General features: G+C 33.7%; 1 pseudogene; it reads left to right on the top strand.

Moving 5' to 3' along the window:
• Positions 1 to 341: 341 nt before the first annotated feature.
• LOC107565744 (myomesin-3-like) overlaps positions 342 to 20,013 on the top strand; it is a 56,171-nt pseudogene continuing 36,499 nt past the window's right edge.

Raw genomic sequence — 20,013 nt, 5'->3', positions numbered from 1 at the left:
TTGTTATTTAGATTTAGTTAACAATAAGAACCCTGAATGGTCCTAAAACAGACTTGATTTTTATCCAGAATCTTCTTTCTTTCTTTTTATTTGTGGGTGAAATGTGTCATGTTCTTGACAGGTTTTGTGAGTCACATAGGTCCACATGTAGACTGTAATATGTTGCATCAGTCCTTCATATTGCACGTGTACTGTATGAATATGATTTGGGAGGTCTGTTTTTGGAGAGGCGATGGAAATGGGCCATGACTCGTCCTGTTGTGCATGTGATGGCTGTGATTCTCTGTCCTTCTGACAGCTGTGTGCTTCTGCTCCATGCAGGTGCTGCCGAGAGCTTTGCAATGGCTACCAAAATAGTAACGGAGCGCTGACAGGAGGAGCAGATGTCTCACAGCATGCAGATGTCGTCCCAGATCAAGAAGAGAAAGTTCAAATCCAGGTAGAACCACACTGACCCTCCAAGCACGCCACCAATGCATGCACACGCTTCCCGGCTTCAGGAAACCAGTGTAAATCATCAGCGTTCATTAGTGAAGCTCAGTCTGCTGTCCCTCCATCAGAGAGCAGCTGGCTCAACATACGAGCTCTTATCAGCTCTTCTGACGCTTTCTAACGGGACCCGGGTCTTGAAGAGTTCAGCAGGACATTGAGCATGTTTTTGGCGTTTACTCATCGTCCTGCTGTTTTAACCTGTAGGATTTTCTTTCTTCCATGAAACACAAAAAATATGGATGACAAATCATAAAAATATAATATGCAGAATGTCTGAGCTGCTCTTTTCCATACAGTAGAAGTGGCTTATGTTAGCAAGCTTTAAAAAGGACAAAAAAATCACTACAAAAGTATATATAATATAATATAATATAATAAAATAATTGTTATATATAATTCTTACATATGTATTATATATACAGTAGCTTTTTGCCTTTTTATATTTTATCTATTTTTTTGCCTCAAAACAAATAAAGTAAAATGTTTAGTTGTTGAAAATACTGTCATAATTTAAAATAAATAAATAAATATAAATCAGTAAATAAATGATGGCCCTAAAACAGGATATATATATATTATATTATACTACATTATATATTTAATATTTTTTTATTTCAGATTTTTTTTTTTTCTTTTTTGCATCAAAGTAATAAAAATAATATAATATAATATAGATGCTGAAAATTCAGCTTTGAACACAGAAATAAATTACATTTGAACAGATATTTGCATCGCAAACAGCTATTTTAAATTCTAATAATATTTCACAATTTTACTGCTTTCACTGTATTTTTTAACATATAAATGCAGCCTTGATGAGCAGAAGAGACTTCTTTAAAAAAGACTGTTAGTGTGTAACAGAACTTTATAACAAGAAAGGTTTTTTTCCCCCCTTTCTTTTGATTTTGGGCTCAAATGTGTCCTGGACTGACAGTTTCATGAGATACCCACACTGCATGATTCATCCACTGCAAAATACAGTGAAACAATGTTTATTACACTCTAAAAAATGCTGGGTTGTTTCAACCCAACTTTGGGTCAAATATGGACTAACCCAACTTTTGGGTTACATTTTTACATTTGACCCAAAATTGGGTTGAAACAACCCAGCATTTTTTAGAGTGTAGAGTATCTTAACAACATAAAAGCATAACTCTATCTAGATATTTGTACGCATCGCACAGACCGTTAACTGACAAAAAGCCTTGTTTACAGTTCATGCAATAATACAGTAATGTTTCAGTTACTTGAACTTCTCTTCTGGCTGATTTGACATTCAAAGTGAAAACCGACAGTGTTTGGTCGTTAAATGAATCTCACGCATCGCCATTCTTTACTCAAGCTCATATTACACAATTAATCGCAATCACTTCCCTCTTTTCTTTTGTTGGCTTGTCAGGACGCACTTAGGTCCGCAAACATACAGATCAACTTCTGCTTTTGTCATGGTGTCAGTCGCACATGTTCCTCTGAGAACGGGACGGACTTTAATAACACAGATGAGTGTGGATCGGGATCGACTGAAGGACTGTTTCTGCCTTGAATCCTGTTGAAATGATTGCATTTATGAGACGAGCACACATAAACACCACAGAAGTTTCATAAATACCAGTGGAAATTTTCTTTGAGCCTCGGCTGTCCGTGCTGATGCGAGTTAATTAAAGAATCAGAGGCAAAGAAAACTGAGGATCATATTTTGTTTGAAATCATTTGTGAATATTGACTTTATATATAGATATAGGCTACAACTCATTTAGCCAGTTTATTAGAGAGAAATATGAAACAAGACATGAAATTGCCAAATAGGGTCACTTTATTTTGATCGAATACGCCTCATTACAAAAAAACTAATGCCCTCTTGAATCAAGCAAAAAAATCATGAAATTAACAGATATATCAAGCCAGTAAAAATAATAATGCACCTACAACAGTAGAAGAAAAACTGTTGTAAACTAAAAAAATTATAATAATAATTAATAATTTTGTGGCAAAGCCATTTTTTGCATTACTCATTGGTACAGTAGGTTTATTTATTTATTTACTTTTTTATTACTTATGTATTCAAATGTGTTTTGCTGTTTTAAAACAGGACAATGTTATTTAAGAAAGACAAATATACTGTTCAAATGTTTAGGGTCAGTAAGATCTTTTGCTCATCAAGGCTGCATTTATTTGATCAAAAATACAGAAAAAAACAGTAATCTTGCAAAATGTTATTACAATACAAAATAATGGTTTCTATATTAATATCCTTTAAAATATAATTTATTCCTGTGATGCGCAGCTGAATGTTCAGCATCATTCCTCCAGTCTTCAGTGTCACATGATCTTCAGAAATCAGTATAATATTCTGATATTCTGATTTATTATTAGAATTATCAATGTTGGCAACAGTTGTGCAGCCAAATATTTTGGGGGGAAACTGATACTTTTTTCAGGATTCTTTGATGAATAAAAAGTTAAAAAGAACAACATTTATTCAAAATATAAATATTTTCTAACAATATAAATCTTTGCTATCACTTCTTATTAATTTAACACATCCTCGCTGAATAAAAGTTTGAATTTCTTTAAAAAAAAAAAAGAAAGAATAAAAATGTACCGACCCCAAACTTTTGAACGGTAGTGTATATTGTTAGAAAATATTTCTATTTTAAATAAATGCTGTTCTTTTTTAACTTTTTATTCATCAAAGAATCCTGAAAAAAGTATCACAGGTTCCAAAAAAAATGTGAAGCAGCAACAGTTTCCAGCTCTGATAATAAATCAGCATATTTTCATGATTTCTGAAGATCATGTGACACTGAAGACTGGAGGAATGATGCTGAAAATACAGCTTTGATCACAGAAATATATTAGATTTTAATGTATATTAAAATAGAAAAACGTTATTTTACATCATAATAATATTTCACAATATTAAATTTTTTCCTGTATTTTTGATCTAATAAATGCAGCCTTGATGAGCAGAAGAACCTCCTGTAAAAAAAAATATAAAAAATTGTTCTGATCCCAAACTTTTGACCGGTAGTGTAGGTTAAACTGTAATTTATTTCTGAGATCAAAGCTGTATTTTCAGCATCATTACTCCAGTCTTCAGTGTCACATGATCTTCAGAAATCATGAAAATATGCTGATGTGCTGCTCAAGAAACGTTTCTGATTATTATCAGTGTTGAAAACAGTTGTGCTGCTGCATATTTTTGTGAAAACCGTGATACATTTTATTTTTCAGGATTCACAGATGAAAAGAACGTTTTTAAAAACCAGCATTTATTTGAAAATGAAATATTTTGTTATATTATAAATGTCTTTACGGTCACTTTTGATCAGTTTAATGCATCCTTACTGAATAAAAGTATGAATTTCTGCTTTTGATCAGTAGTGTATATTACATTGTAAATGGACAGTGATGTAATCATGGCTTACACAAAACACCCGAAGGTCAAAAGGGCTTTTAAAGTGGTCTGAAGCAGGACTCTGAGCTGAGGCCTTGGCTTCAGTGTAGGTCTGATATTGTCTGATATTCAGAGTCTGTCTGTGTCCATCAGCTGACAGTGGAGACTGAATCCAGGCTGATGAGAACGACTGACATTCACTCCTGTTCAGATTTACATTTGAATATCGAACGTGAAGAGATAGACAGTAATATAGAGAGCAATATTAATGGCATTGGACAATGGTGTTAAGAAACAGGGCTTGTATCAGAAACCACAATATTCCATTCAGTAAAATTCCATTCAATTAAAAATTAAGTAACATTTTAAAATGAAATAAAATGTAAAAAATAAATTAAATATGATATTATATTATATTAAATTAAATTAAATTAAACAATAAAATAATTCATAAAAATAGGACTAGATTTGTACATTTTCTGGACACAAATATATTCCAAATCTTTCGGTTAAATTAAATTAAATTAAATTAAATTATTTTTAAAAAATTATTACATTTAAATATGCATATAAAATTAGATAAATCTGTGTTTTAAAATAAACTAATAATAAAGATTATTTCTATTTAATTAAAAATTAAATAAAATGCAATAGGACTAGATTTGTACATTTTCTGAACAGAAATATATTCCTAACCTTTCAGTAAAATTGTATTAAATTTAATTAAAAAATGTAATTAAATTTTAAAAGTAAAATAAAAATAAATATAACATTAAATACATTTAATTTTAAAATAAAATAAAATAAAATAATAAATAAAAATAAGATTAAATTAAATTAAACATTAAATTATTTACATTTGAATTAATGAAATATAATAAAAAATTAAAAATAATATTAAATTAAATTAAATTAAACAATAAAAAATTTAATTAAAATAGTGCTAGATTTGTACATTTTCTGGACACAAATATATTCCTAACCTTTCAGTAAAATTGTATTTAATTTAAACATTTTAAACAATAAAATAATTCATAAAAATAGGACTAGATTTGTACATTTTCTGGACACAAATATATTCCAAATCTTTCGGTTAAATTAAATTAAATTAAATTAAATTATTTTTAAAAAATTATTACATTTAAATATGCATATAAAATTAGATAAATCTGTGTTTTAAAATAAACTAATAATAAAGATTATTTCTATTTAATTAAAAATTAAATAAAATGCAATAGGACTAGATTTGTACATTTTCTGAACAGAAATATATTCCTAACCTTTCAGTAAAATTGTATTAAATTTAATTAAAAAATGTAATTAAATTTTAAAAGTAAAATAAAAATAAATATAACATTAAATATATACATTTAATTTTAAAATAAAATAAAATAATAAATAAATAAAAATAAGATTAAATTAAATTAAACATTAAATGATTTACATTTGAATGAATGAAATAAAATACAATTTTAAAATAAATTAAATATTATATTATATTAAATGAAACAATATAAAATTAATTAAAATCGTACTAGATTTGTACATTTTCTGGACACAAATATATTCCAAATCTTTCAGTTAAATTAAATTAAATTATTACATTTAAATATACATATAAAATTACATAAATCTACATTTTAAAATAAATAAATAATAAATAAAATAAGATTAATTTAATTAAAAATAAAATAAAATAAAATAAAATACAATACAAAACAATAGGACTACATTTTTACATTTCCTTAACACAAATATATTCCTAGCCTTACAGTAAAATTAAATTAAATTACATTACATATAAAAATGTAAATTTAAAAAGTGAAAAAAATGTAAAATTAAATTGAGATTAATTTAATTAAAAATAAAAGTAACAGGACTTAATTTTTGTGCATCTTCTGAATATAACCTTGAGTATGAGTAACAGTAATAGTGATCGAGTAGATGAGTATAATCTCTGTGAGGTTGTGAATGTTGTTTGTAACAGATGCAGAGCTTTCAGTGCGACAGACAGACAGACAGACAGCACATCAGTGCAAACGGCTTTCTCTTTCACTCCATCAGTCTCTCGCTTTTCTCTCCTCTCCATCTCAGTCATGCTGCTTTAAACATATTATAGCAGCTCACAGGTTTCATTGTAAGAGTTATATTATTTACACATGTGAAAGAATTGTGCATGAAATATACTATCTGAAGGAAGCATTTGTTACGGTGTGAAGGATTATTTCATCAGTTCCTGTTCATCAGTAGCTTCGGCATTTAGTGTAAAGACTGTACATACTGTAACCTCCCATATCATTTACACTTCAATCTATGTTCTACAGAGAAAAGACTAGATATTCAGTAATCTCTGTATTCTCACTGAGTTTGAGTTGTGCTCACAGCGCCGACTACTGTTCACTGAATTACAGAAGTACAGCACAAACCACAATGACTCATTTGATTTTGGGGTGAAATAACAGGAGCATGTTCTTGGTAAAATCAAATTATGTAAAATGACAAATGACACAATGAAAAAAGAAAGAAAGATAGAAAAAAAGAGAAAAAAGTTAATTTTGTATTCGCTTAATTCCTTTTATTTGCATTTTGGGGGGAAATATAAGCTGGACATGTTCTTAATAATATCAAGATATTACCTAAAATATTTTATATAAATATCAGCCTTTTGATTTATTTATTGTCACAATGCAAAAAAAAAAAGAAACATAAAAAAAAAAAATTAATCAAATTAATTTTGTGGCAAAAAAACAGTTTTGCATTATTCATTGGTACAGTAGGTTTATTATTTATATATTTATTCCTAATCTATTAACATGTGTTTTGCTGTTTTAAAACAGGACAATATTACTTAAGAAAGACAAATATACCATTCAAAAGTTTAGGGTCAGTAAGATTTTTTGAAAAGTGCTCACCAAGGCTGATCAAAACTACAGTAAAAACAGTAAAATTGTGAAATATTACTAGAATTTAAAATAACTCTTTTCTATGTGAATATATGTTAAAATGAAGTTATATTTCTTTCTTTGCATCTTTCTTTTTTTACATTATTACAATGTAAAAAAAATAGTTTTTTTTAAATATCGCTTACATTTCTTTAAGCTAAATTTAATCAAAATATTATCTAAAATATTTTCAGTCTATTTGTTTGTTTGTTTATTCTCACAATGAAAAAATAGCAATAGTTTTTTGTTGTTGTTGTTGTTTTAATAAGCCTTGAATTTCTTTAAGCAAAATAATTATTCATCATTCATTCGTTCCTTCCTTCCTTCATTCCAATCGATTTTGGTGGTATATATGACCTGAACATGTTCTTGATAATGTTGTCAAAATATTATGTAACTTTATTTATTTATTTATTTGTTTGGTTGTTCAAACATGTTTAATGCAAGAAGTAAAACACAGTAAAATGCTAGTTGAAAGTATATTGTGAAGATTGAGTATTTGACCTGTGGATGCTCATCAGTCCAGAACAGCTTCAGTCATGAGCATGACGAGTGTTTTTATCTTTGTGTTTGATCAGTGATGAAACAGCCTCTCTGAGCGAGTTCTATCCCAGCATTCCCGGGATCGTCATGTCTGTGAAGGAGATCCTGACCGGACCCAAGTTCCCACGCCACCGTACCAATTTGTCCCCAAAATATGGTTACAGTAAGTAGGCACACACACACACACACACAGGTTTGTTTTTGTGAAAAGTGGGGACATCCCATAGGTGTAATGGCCTTTACCAACCCTACCCCTAAACCTACCCCTCACAGGAGACTTTGTGCTATTTCAGATTTTCAATACACTCCATTCTGTGTGATTTATAAGCGTTTTGAAAAGTGGGGACATGGGGTAATGTCCTGAAAAGTCACCTTCTCCTTGTAATACCTGTCATACCTTTGTCATTATACACATTTATGTCCTCATTTGTCACAAAAACGGGCACACGCACTCACACACACACACGTCTTTGGTAAAGAGCTGACATGCCGACATTATTGTTTTATGGCTTTGCTTTTTTAAACTATTGTGAGTGTCACAGCTGTCCTGCTGAACATCTGAAAGGTTTAAACAATATAATGGAGTCACGGATGCGATCAGGACACGGCAGGTCAAGACATGATTTACATGTCAAACCGTTTTTAGAAGCGGCGCACATCACATTGCATCAAAACCTCTCAAAGTTTCAGCTGGAGATTTACATCAGAAATAAACACTGAAACATAAACAGTTTGGGGTTTCATTGCATTAAAAATAGGACACATGCAAATTCATCCAGCTTGAAAAAACCTGCAGGAAAAGGATAGCAGCAAACACTCAGAACTTTGCACAGTCTTTAGGGAAAATACATCAGCTCATAAAACATCAGTGCTAAATGCCTAAGGCTGGGTATTATATTTCAAAAAATTCCAAAGATATGAAAGTGGATGTTCTGGAATATACAGTAAGTGAAGATATGAATAAATCTCAAAATAAAAAGTTGAGTTTATGTTTTGGGGAACCAGCGTTTTTTTTCCCCCCACTTTCACAACAATTAAACACATTACCCTCCACAAATTCTCAGTACTGCAATGCACAAAACAATATTTTATTTACATTACAAAGTATTTATGGTATAATTGTGCGTTGTGTTTTGCAAAAAGTGTTTTAGGAAATTGAAAACTGAGTCAAAGGCCGAGAATTCATGTATGGTTTTGCAGATTTGGTGTGTGCTTCTGCTGTTTGAGTGTCAGCTTTCAGAAATGATGTGACAAGTAAAGATTTTGTGTGTAAGCAGTTGAAAAAAAAACTGTAGTAGTTCTTCCACCCGAAGGTGTTAGTCTTGCAATTCTGCACAAGATTCTCTTCCACTCTTCTTTTGAACTTTCCAGCTGATTATTGTGGCCACAGAGAATCTGCTCCAATTAGCTCAATTGAACCAATTGAACTCCATGCACAAGAACACGGTCCATCACAGTAGCTCTAATTTCATCATTCTTGCTCTTCATCGTCCTCCTTTTCCTCCACCTCGTATACACACTGTTCCTCTCTCAGGCTTATATTTTGTATATTGAAATGTGACCTGAACCTGTTCTTGACAGGTTTGAAATATTGTTGAACGAACTAAAGCAGCTATACAGACCTTCAGTTTTTCTCTTCTCTCTGCCTGCTTAGCATTATGGGAAGGGCACGTCTGCTGTGTTCACCCCTCACGCTTAACAGGTTTACCTGCAATTGACAGCGCACCGGCAGCCGCTTTAGTTTGGAGTCTGGTAATCCTGTTCAGAACCCGGTCATGCTCCTCCGGCGGAGGTTACGGCACGGGAAGAGCTCGGGAAGACTGCTGAGAAAGGTCACTAGTAAATCAAGCCTCAAATGCAGGACAGATGAGGTGAGGATGAGTGATAGAGCCTGTCAGGACCAGGATGAAGGTCGAGCGGAGTCTCGCTGTGCTTTTGTGTTTAAGTGAAGGTGAGATGAGAGACGAGAGCCAGATCAAGTGTTCATCTTGCTCATATGAAGAAGTGTCACGCTCCGTCTCATATTCACACTACAGGCTGAAAAATATCCTTGTCTGAGTGTTTCATTCTGTTTGGCAGCTGTTTTGTCGAGACACCGAACATTGCGAAATGTTTTCTAATGTGTGACCCTGGACCACATAGCCAGTCATAAGGGTCAATTTTTTGAAAGCTGAATAAATAAGCTTTCCATTGATTTATGGTTTGTTAGGATAGGACAATATTTGGCCGATATACAACTATTTGAAAATCTGGAATCTGAGGGTGCAAAAAAAAATCTAAATATTGAGAAAATCGCCTTTAAAGTTGTCCAAATGAAGTTCTTAGCAATGCATATTACTAATCAAAAATTAAGTTTTGATATATAAGTATTTACGGTAGGAAATTTACAAAATATCTTAATGGAACATGATCTTTACTTATTATCCTAAAGATTTTTGGCATAAAAGAAAAATTTATCATTTTGACCCATACAGTGTATTGTTGGCTATTGCTACAAATATACCCCAGCGACTTAAAGGGTTAGTTCACCCAAAAATGAAAATTAGTCCATGTTTTACTCACCCTCAAGTCATCCTAGGTGTATATGACTTTCTTCTTTCAGACGAATCCAGTCGGAGTTATATTAAAAATTGTCTTTGATCTTTCAAGCTGTTTAATGGCACTCAGCGGGTGTTGCAGTGCTTCAGTCCAAAAGAAGTTAAATAAAAAGCGCCCATCCATAAAAAAAGTGTCTCACACGGCTCCGGGGGGTGAACAAATGCCTCCTGTAGTGAATCGATGCGTTTTTGTAAGAAAAATATCCATATTCAAAACGTAATAATCACTTTAATGTAGCTTGCGCTCACTGTTGTACACTGGAAGCAGTTCCGGGCGGATGAGGTATGAGTTCAGCATTGCGCATGCGCCGGTGAGTCTCGTGAAAACCAGCGTTTGTTAACAGGAGCAAAGGAAGCAAAGTTTCCTTACTTTAGCAAAGGAAAACCAGTCTCCGCTTGGCTTATATCGAAATCCTCCGACATTCTTCTTTACAAATCCTCATTTTGTACTTCTAATTAGTGACCGTTGTTTTGTTTTGATCTCTCCGCTGCGCTTGAGTTGAGTTGGTTTCATTTAAGTTTTTAAGTTTCAGTTTATTTTTTTTATATATTTTTTTTTACTTTCAGCTTTATTGTAATTATTAGTTTTCGTTTTGGTTAACAATAACAACACTGATATGCAGAGAGGTCCAGAAGTCCACTGTTTGAAATGCTAATATTTTGCATCATATTTTAATATGTACTTTTCATGTATTTTCATATATCCTTTTATATTATCAGATTATCCATTTATGTGCTTTTCTTTCTTTTTATGCATTAATGCCAGCAGCACTGGAGCTGCATGAAGAAAATCTGTCACATGATCAGTGACGCTCATTTACATACACTTGATTAGTCACAGAAAGAGTGGACTGAAATATTGGTGCACAAAAACTTAAAAACCTCAAACTTTCAGCTTTAATTAGGATTATATAATGATCGGCTGAATAGAAATAACAAAAGAGCAGAAATGAGAGGGAACGTCGTCTCTGCAGACGTGTTTTCAGTCTCCGTCTGAAACAGGATTAATCCTTTTCACATTCATGTGTAAAGAAGTTGGACCATTATGCTGTTTTTCACATCTCTCTGTCTTTCAGGCTTAGTTTTTAGACATAAATGCATTCATCTGCGTCCCTGCACTCATCCGTCTGACGGCGCCGCAGCACTAAAGCAAAACTGCAAAGTGTCAAAGCGAAGAAAGGCAACTTCTAATTGCACTCAGATGTTTTAAATCACCTGATATCGACCCCCGAGGATAACTGACATTTCTGTTTGTCTCCCGCTGAGCGCTGCATTTCTGCTGACCTCCTCGAAAGCCAAATAAATTCTGACTTCAGGGGAAGTCCACTTTTAAATCCGTTTCTAGAAAGTTTGATCTTTTGTGCTGTGTTGAAAACTCTTGGACTCCTATTGTGTTCCCCGTCAGAAAGGACCGGCCTTTTAAAGGTTGCTTGTAAATCACTCGTTATGCAATACTATCCCTAAATCTTTTATTTTGTACTAAACCGCATAAAGTACAACTTGGTCAAAACTATTGAATTCAATCTTTTGTCAGCTTGTTTTCTTTCAATTAGGACAGGTCTTGTGTTTCTTTTTAATCGTAGGCCTGTCATTTTGCCCAGGAAACCCACAAGGGTGCCATTTTGTACAAAATAAAAGCATTTCAAAACAGATTTCCTGGTTAAACAATAAAGCACACAGTTTGACATTTTTTCATCCTTTATTTAATATTTCCAAAATTATCTACAAATGCTTTTTTCATTTAAAAACCAAGGTGCATGAGCTCAAAACAACGAGGTCTACGATCAATCCGTTCTAAAAGAAACTCAAATGCTTGTTAATTAAAAGAACACAAGTTTGATTGAATGCAAGATCTGGCGATAGTATAGTATAAATAGAGATGTATAAGCCATTATTTGTAGGCTGGTCATTTCTGACCGGGAGCTCCACAAGTGTAGGAAAAAAAGTAGTTTAAATAAATAAAGTAGTTAAAATGGCACAAAGTCACACTTGTGGTGTTTCTAAGCAAAAATGACCAGCCTGCAAAAAAAATTGCTTTTAAATCTCTTTTTTTTTTTGCAATATTTGGTGATAATATACACTCTTAAAAATAAAGGTGCTTAAAAGGTTTTTAGAAGAACCATTTTTTGGTTCCACAAAGAATCATTCAGTCAAAGGTTCTTTAAAGAACCATCTCTTTCTTACCTTTTTATAATCTGAAGAACCTTCTTTCACCACAAAGAAGCTTTTGTGAAGCAGAAAGGTTCTTCAGATGTTAAAGGTTCTTTATGGAACCATTTAGACAAAAAGGTTCTTCTATGGCATCGTGAAGCACCTTTATTTTTAAGAGTGTAGCATAATGAGCGAATTATAAGCTATTTTTTGCAGGCTGGTCATTTTTGACCAGGAACACCACAAGGTGGGAAAAAATCCCAGAAAAAGCACAACAATTATTTAAAAAATAATCATTTTTGGGGAAGTTGTTATGCAATGTTTGAGCAAAGTCATTACATTTTAGTCCAGTGTGATAACATTAAGTAGCATTTTTGGAAAAGATAAAATCCTCTCCAGGTCACAACATAAAAGATAAATCAAATCGATCCAAATAGAACACTTACTACAAATCCACTGCATCTTGCAACCAAGTAAATTTCTGACCTTTGACCCCAGGGAGGTCCTGAGAGAGACGCTGTCCAGTGAGGAGCTGCACGAGAGGGACTAGCGGACGCTGTTCGGGAACGAGGCTGAGAAACTGGAGATCGGTGTGATCAGAAACAAGCGTGTCGTCCGTGAGCGCGTGCATCGATTGGCTCTGCGCCGGGAGGTGAGTGATCGACACACCAAAAATACAACAATCACTGCTCTGCACATCTCAAGACACATGAGTGCATTCACTTTCTACTTTTAAAGGAAGAATTTATCCCAAAATGAAAATTCTGGCTTCATTTACTCGCCCTCATGCTGTTTCGAACCCCTACAGCTATATTTTTCCAGATTATCCTGGGCTGCGTTTCCCAAAAGCATCGTAAGCCTATAAGTACATCATAGACCCATCGCCACCAATGGAGCTACCATCAACTTAGGCTTACGATGCTTTTGGGAAATGCAGCCCTTGTTTACTTGTTTCAATATAGTGAAGGGAAATGGGGACAAAGTAAAATACACCATAAAAGCATGATAAATGAGTTGTTATATAATTATATTATTAAGCTTTTTATAATACAACAGACTGAAATGTAACTGGGTTATTTTAGTAAACTAAAACCATTAAAAAATATATAATAAAATGTTTAATTTTAATAATTTCATAATTAAAAAATAAACATTACTTAAAATAAACTAGATGTTCAATTTAAAAAAATATATATATTATTTCAGCTAGTTGCCAAGGCAACATTTCTCATTTTAATTGTTTAATTTACTTGATGTACTAAAGTAGCTAAAATAGCTGAAATAAAAGTTTATAAAAACGACTAAAAATTTAACAAAAAATTAACTAAAATGAAAATGAAAGCAGAAAATATAAAAAGAACTCAAAGCATTAATAAAAACTATAATAGTATCTCAAGGATTCTAAAGTAATAAATGGGGACGGAACAAAAAATAAATAAATTAAAGTCCATATAACGTGTTGTATTTTAAAGCTTTTTATTATAGTGTTGTGTGAAAAACAGACTGAAATATAGCATGGTTATTATAGTAAACTAAAATTAAAACCTTTAAAAACAAAAACAAATCTTTAAAAAAAACTATTAAAAATATTTTATTATTTAAAATAAAATAAACGCTACTTGACATAAAATATAAAAAAATTATTTGTCATTTTCAAACAATTTAAGACAAAAACAACAAAAATGAATGAAAACTATTTAGAAATTCAAAGTAATGAAAACCGTAAAAAGCCGTAAAACCTTAATTTATCCTTTACCGCTTTCAATATCTTCGTCTTCCCTTCCCTTCTGTTTGTCTTTCAAATGTGCCAGTAATTTGTATTTTGCATTTTTTCACCTTTGAAACAGTAAAATAAATAAATAAACTATATTACTATGTGTAAAATATAAATGAAATGTAAGTGATTTTTCAGCTTTGGAGTGACACCAGAGTGAGTAAATAATGACAGAAGAGCTTGATATTCTTCAGGCCGAGAGAAAAGCTTCATTGCACATGAAGTTGATTGAGGATCTGAGCATGAAGGCTCCTGGTTTCCCTGTCCCAAACTCTCCTGTTCGGTTCAGGGCTGCCCGCTTCCCAGCGTCACATGGTGAGAGTCTCAACACATCTCCTAAACAAAAGAGCCTAAATCTGCAAAGACAGACGTCCATCATAAGAGTGTGATTGTTGTCGACAGGTTTAAGGATGACGTTGCTCTCCGAGGATCTCTGCCGTGGAACTACAAGCTGGAGGTGAAGCTAAAACAGGAGTCATTTACGGTGGCCGAGAAGTGCAAAGCAAATTGATTAGTGCTAAAAACCCAATGTGAGCCATTTTTCTAAACTGATTTAATCTATTGCTAGCAGACAATACGTCTTCACCAGTGCACTCGTTAGTGTTCTATATGGTGCACAGTGATGTCTGCTGAAATCTTATTGGCTGCATTAATGGAACATTTGCATATAGCAGCACTAAATTCTTCTTCAAGTTTGAACCTTGTTCTTCCTTCATTCTTCTATTTGCAGTACATGAAGGAGCCGAGGCCAAACTGAAGCACTCGTGGATGCCCAGTGAGTGCCTTTGCTCTTCTTAATGTAACATAAACAGCATTTTGGAGTATTTTAATCTGGTAATGCAACCACCCAGAACACTATACCATATATTCTGTATTCATGTACACTACTGCTAAAAAGGTAATTTTTTTGTGTTTTATTGAAGAAACTAATACTTTTATTCAGCAAGGATGCATTTATATTGCTACAACAGATTTCAATTTCTATTTCAACTAAACTTTCTATTCATCTGTGAATCCTGGAAAATAAAACGTAGCACGTTTTCCACGAAAGGTTTGGGCAGCACAACTGTTTTCAACATTGATAATAATCAGAAATGTTTCTTGAGCAGCAAATCAGCATATTATACTGATTTCTGAAGATCATGTGACACTGAAGACTGGAGTAATGATGCTGAAAATTCAGCTGAGCATCACAGCAATCAAGTTTAACTGATACTCACATAGAGGACAGTTATTTTAAATTGTAATATTATTTAACAGTTTTACTGCATTTTTACCACCGAACTTTTCAACAGTAGTGTATTTTGGATCAGGAGAGATGCACTCTTAAAAAATTTCTATACTGACAATGAACCTGCCCATAGCTAGCATTTTTACAGTGAGTTTTGCATGCAAACACACTTTTTCATGTATTATTGCAGCGCAGCACACATTTAGAGCAAAACGACTTCATTACTCCATCCAATATAGCTACAGCATTTTCAAACAAATCTGAATTCCCATTACAGCCCTTCTGCTCATATGAGAGAGCATCACAATTCATTTGCAAGCGTGTGGAATTGTGTTGTCGAATCACTTCCATCACTTCCAATTCCATCTCGCCTCAATTCCCCTTGTACCGTCACTGAGAACCATAGCTAAACAAATAGCACGTCTTCTCAAACATCGTCGACATCGGCCCTCTGTGACGGCCCCAGCGCGGGGCCATGGCATTTGTCTCATTACACTAATATTTGTCCTCGTCCTTGGGATGGTTTTCGGTGCTATTTGCCGGGAATGGAAACTTGAAGGAAAATAGAACCATTTTTCCATTACACTGCAGTGATTTTCTCTCACTCGTACAACATATGCCTTAATTGAGTCCTTTCTTACATTCATTTTCACAGCCTGCCGAAGGCAAGAAGGACATGAACAAAAGCTACTTACTGCCTGTCACTTCATAAATGTAATTAAAAGTGACTGAATTGAAACATTAAAGACTTGATTCCTGTAACTATGCCAGCAAGGCTTCATTTTTTCATTCTGAGGTAAAAGTGGGCGGTGTGGACAAAAATGTAAGAGTAGTTTTATATCAGAGAAATGGAATGGTGATTTTTACTGTAAATTCAAGGGGAAACCCAATGTACAGTACTACATAACTATAGTGATGCAGTGATATAATAGTGGCTTCTTATACACAAACTCACGCTATGTTGCGAACCGGTCTTGTTTAAACTATAAGCAGTGGGGGACTTAACCAATAAGCGAGGTAAGTGGTTGCTTAGGGCCCCGGGGAATCAGGGGCCCATCTGATATTGCCGAAACACATTTGCAGCGTTGAACAATGTAGCCAGTCACAGACATATCTGTTAATTTCTTGAACGTAATGACCAGAAGTGTTTAAATTCACTCGCCGCTCAAAATGCAGAGTTCTGTAAGCTCGGGAATGCTCTCATTATAACAAAGTGTAGATACGATGTAAATAAGAGATTCATTGTGCGGTGTAGAGAGCTTAGTAACGTGAGATCACAATGAACTGAAGTGAGTGACAGATTTTAGTGATTATATGAGGGATTCTAGGCTGTATAATACTGTCTGACTGTCTTGTATTGTGTTTCAAGTCGTAATTTTATTTGTCTTGATGTTTCAAAATGACTCTCTTGTGTGCTTTCCTTGGCGCGAACTGCCGCACACTCGTATAAATGCATGAATGCAATGACTGGAGACTTTCGCTTAATAATAGATTACATTTTCGATTTGTTTCTCTGCAAACCCTACCGTATGCCTCCAGTACACTTGGAATATGGAATGAGTTGCATGGGATAATTTCATGTTTGTAAAAAGATTTTTACAATTTATTAGATGGACAAGTGCAAGCATTTTTTTAAATCTTCTTTTGTGATCCGAAAAAAAAAAAAATAAGGTTGTCTAATATGTGACCCTGGAGCACAAAACCAGCCATAAGGGTTCATTTTTCAAAATTGAGATTTATACATCATCTGAAAGTAAATAAGCTTTCCATTGATGTATGTATGGTGTGTTAGGATCATTCTACTGCCGTTTGCTGTCACTGTCAGTGACTATTTTTTAGGAAGGATGTAATTTAATGATTTAACTTTAAAAAAGTAACATATTAACAGTGCTGGGTAGTAACTGATTAACCTGGATTACGTAATCAAATTACAAAAATTAAGTACCTAATTGTAATTAGAGTATATTACATTTTAAAATGCTCATAATCAGATTACAGTTACTTTTTTATGGATTACATGATTACATGTTATTCACACAATGGCATTAAATTATTCATAATTTATTGTTTCTTCCTAATTCTTCTTTTAAATATTCCTTTCTAAAAATGCTACTTTTCGATTAATCTTTTTTTTTAAATGACGTTGATTCAATTCTCAAAAGCCGCAAATTGATCTTTTCCGGTATTTATTTCAGCAAACATTTAACACAAGATCTGATTAAGGTCGCCGTGATTTTGCCAAGACATGTTCCTGGTTCAACATCTTTTGTTCATCTTTTCCATCTTTTCTAACCTAACCCTGAGCTGGATGATGGCATCACTGAATTCAATGATGAACTGCCTTTAACTGAAAATTGAGAATTGAACATTTAAATTGAAAATAAACTGAAAATTGAGTGTTTACTATCGTCCTTTTGCATTATTGACACACTATTTTCCTATTTAATACTGTAAAGCTGCTTTGACACAATCTGTATTGTTAAAAGCTCTATATGAATAAAGGTGACTTGACTTGACTTGACTTGTTGATCCTGGATAAACATTACTGTCCAAAAATATAGACTTAACCTAATCCCTACCCCTAAACCTAAACCTACCCATAATTTATTCCTAAAATCAGTGAGAAATTATAGCTGATTAACAAGGGTGTAGAAGGACCTAACCCTGATAGTAAGCCTAAAACTGACATTTCCTGAAAAGTTTTCCCTCAATTCTGATAGGCTCATTGGATTGTTGTTCCGGGATCAACAAGGATGTTGATCCAGGAACATGTTGTACTTGGTGAACCCAAAACAGCACTACTGTTTCAGCTGTTTTGTATGTAAAGGCAAAGTGATTATATTTCGTTTAGTTTTTTTAGTAAGTTAATTTAGAAAAACGTTATAAAACAGTTCTAGCATATCACAATGTTAGTTTAAACGTTTAACCTATATAAATGTGCGCTGTTAGACACATATCCAATCGTTTGTGCAGAGAGTGGAAGCTAAAGCGTGCTTTACAGGACATGGAGGCGCCAGTGCGATGTGGAAACAACTTAAAATACGCCGTCATTTTTGCTCATAAAGGTAAGAGTAATACATCATTTGGAACTGTAAAGGGTCTACTTTTATTTGTGTGCACTCACAATATCATCAAAACGTTGTGCTTTTATAAAATATAGAAACCAAACAGGATGCGCTTTTCCTGAAAAGTTTTCCCTCAATTCTGATAGGCTCATTGGATTGTTGTTCCGGGATCAACAAGGATGTTGATCCAGGAACATGTTGTACTTGGTGAACCCAAAACAGCACTACTGTTTCAGCTGTTTTGTATGTAAAGGCAAAGTGATTATATTTCGTTTAGTTTTTTTAGTAAGTTAATTTAGAAAAACGTTATAAAACAGTTCTAGCATATCACAATGTTAGTTTAAACGTTTAACCTATATAAATGTGCGCTGTTAGACACATATCCAATCGTTTGTGCAGAGAGTGGAAGCTAAAGCGTGCTTTACAGGACATGGAGGCGCCAGTGCGATGTGGAAACAACTTAAAATACGCCGTCATTTTTGCTCATAAAGGTAAGAGTAATACATCATTTGGAACTGTAAAGGGTCTACTTTTATTTGTGTGCACTCACAATATCATCAAAACGTTGTGCTTTTATAAAATATAGAAACCAAACAGGATGCGCTTTCTGCCGTCTCGGTCTTGAACAGGAGTGCTTCACAATGATGAACCGAAACTCAGCAAATACTTGCCTTACAGACATGATAAATATATCTACAGAAAGCTTTGAATTACTACTTTAAAACGAAATAATTCAAATCAAAAACAAAAACTCTTTCATTATGTAATCTGCTACGCTAACTTTATCTTTGCGACACTGACTCAGAAAATAGTTTATTAATAAATAATTCAAATATCTCCTTACTATTTCCCCCGACACAGTCATGGTAGTTACTTTTGCCGGTGCTTTGCAGCAAGCTTTATCCTATTGTATGCGGAACTGTCCCACGTCCGAACCACTCTTGACAGTCGCGGTAGCATCATGATCTCTTGTTGTTTCCACCAGCCCGGCAAATTTTTTTCATAACCATAATTGATGGATGTCAAGTCAAGCCAAGTCACCTTTATTTATATAGTGCTTTTAACAATACAGATTGTGTCAAAGCAACTGAAAAGCATTAATTAGGAAAATAGTGTGTCAATAATGCAAAATGTAGTAAACACATTTTTCAGTTAAAGACATCATTGAATTCAGTGATGTCATCATCCAGCTCAGCTCAGTTTAAATAGTATCTTTGCAATCATTTGCAATCAAGTCAATGATATTGCTGGAAATGAAGTGTCCCCAACTAAGCAAGCCAGAGGCGACAGCGGCAAGGAACCAAAACTCCATCTGTGACAGAATGGAGAATAAACCTTGGGAGAAACCAAGCTCAGTCGGGGGGCCAGTTCTCCTCTAACCAGACGAAACCAGCAGTTCAATTCCAGGCTGCAGCAATGTCACATTGTGCAGAGGACTCATCTGGTTCCTATGGTCTTGTCCCGGTGGTCGTCTGAGACAAGGTCTTTACAAGGTCTTTGCATGTCCAAAATATAATAATGAGGAGAAGCCTAAAACAGGCCCGATGCCCGGGCCACGTCTCAGCTATGACGCGAAAATTGGCCCGAAGCCCGGCCCAAGTGGCATAAATAAGTCGGGGTCCGTCAAGCCTGGGCTGAAATGCAGGGCTCTACCAAGAACAAAGCAATATGTGTATATGTTATTGCAAATTTGCAATGCTCAGGTGAAATGCTATGTAATACCAGAGCCATTGATTTGTAGTATTACTCAGAGACATTGTCTCTCAACGGCTCTGAGTAATACTACAAATCTGTGGAAGCATTTGACATCACGCACAAGGT

The sequence above is a fragment of the Sinocyclocheilus grahami genome, unplaced genomic scaffold, assembly GCF_001515645.1.
Source record: "Sinocyclocheilus grahami isolate Dianchi unplaced genomic scaffold, SAMN03320097.WGS_v1.1 scaffold1024.1, whole genome shotgun sequence".
NCBI classification, from domain to species: Eukaryota; Metazoa; Chordata; class Actinopteri; order Cypriniformes; family Cyprinidae; genus Sinocyclocheilus; species Sinocyclocheilus grahami.
The sequence above is the reverse complement of the archived record's forward strand: the minus strand, read 5'-3'. Positions and strand labels throughout refer to the sequence as shown.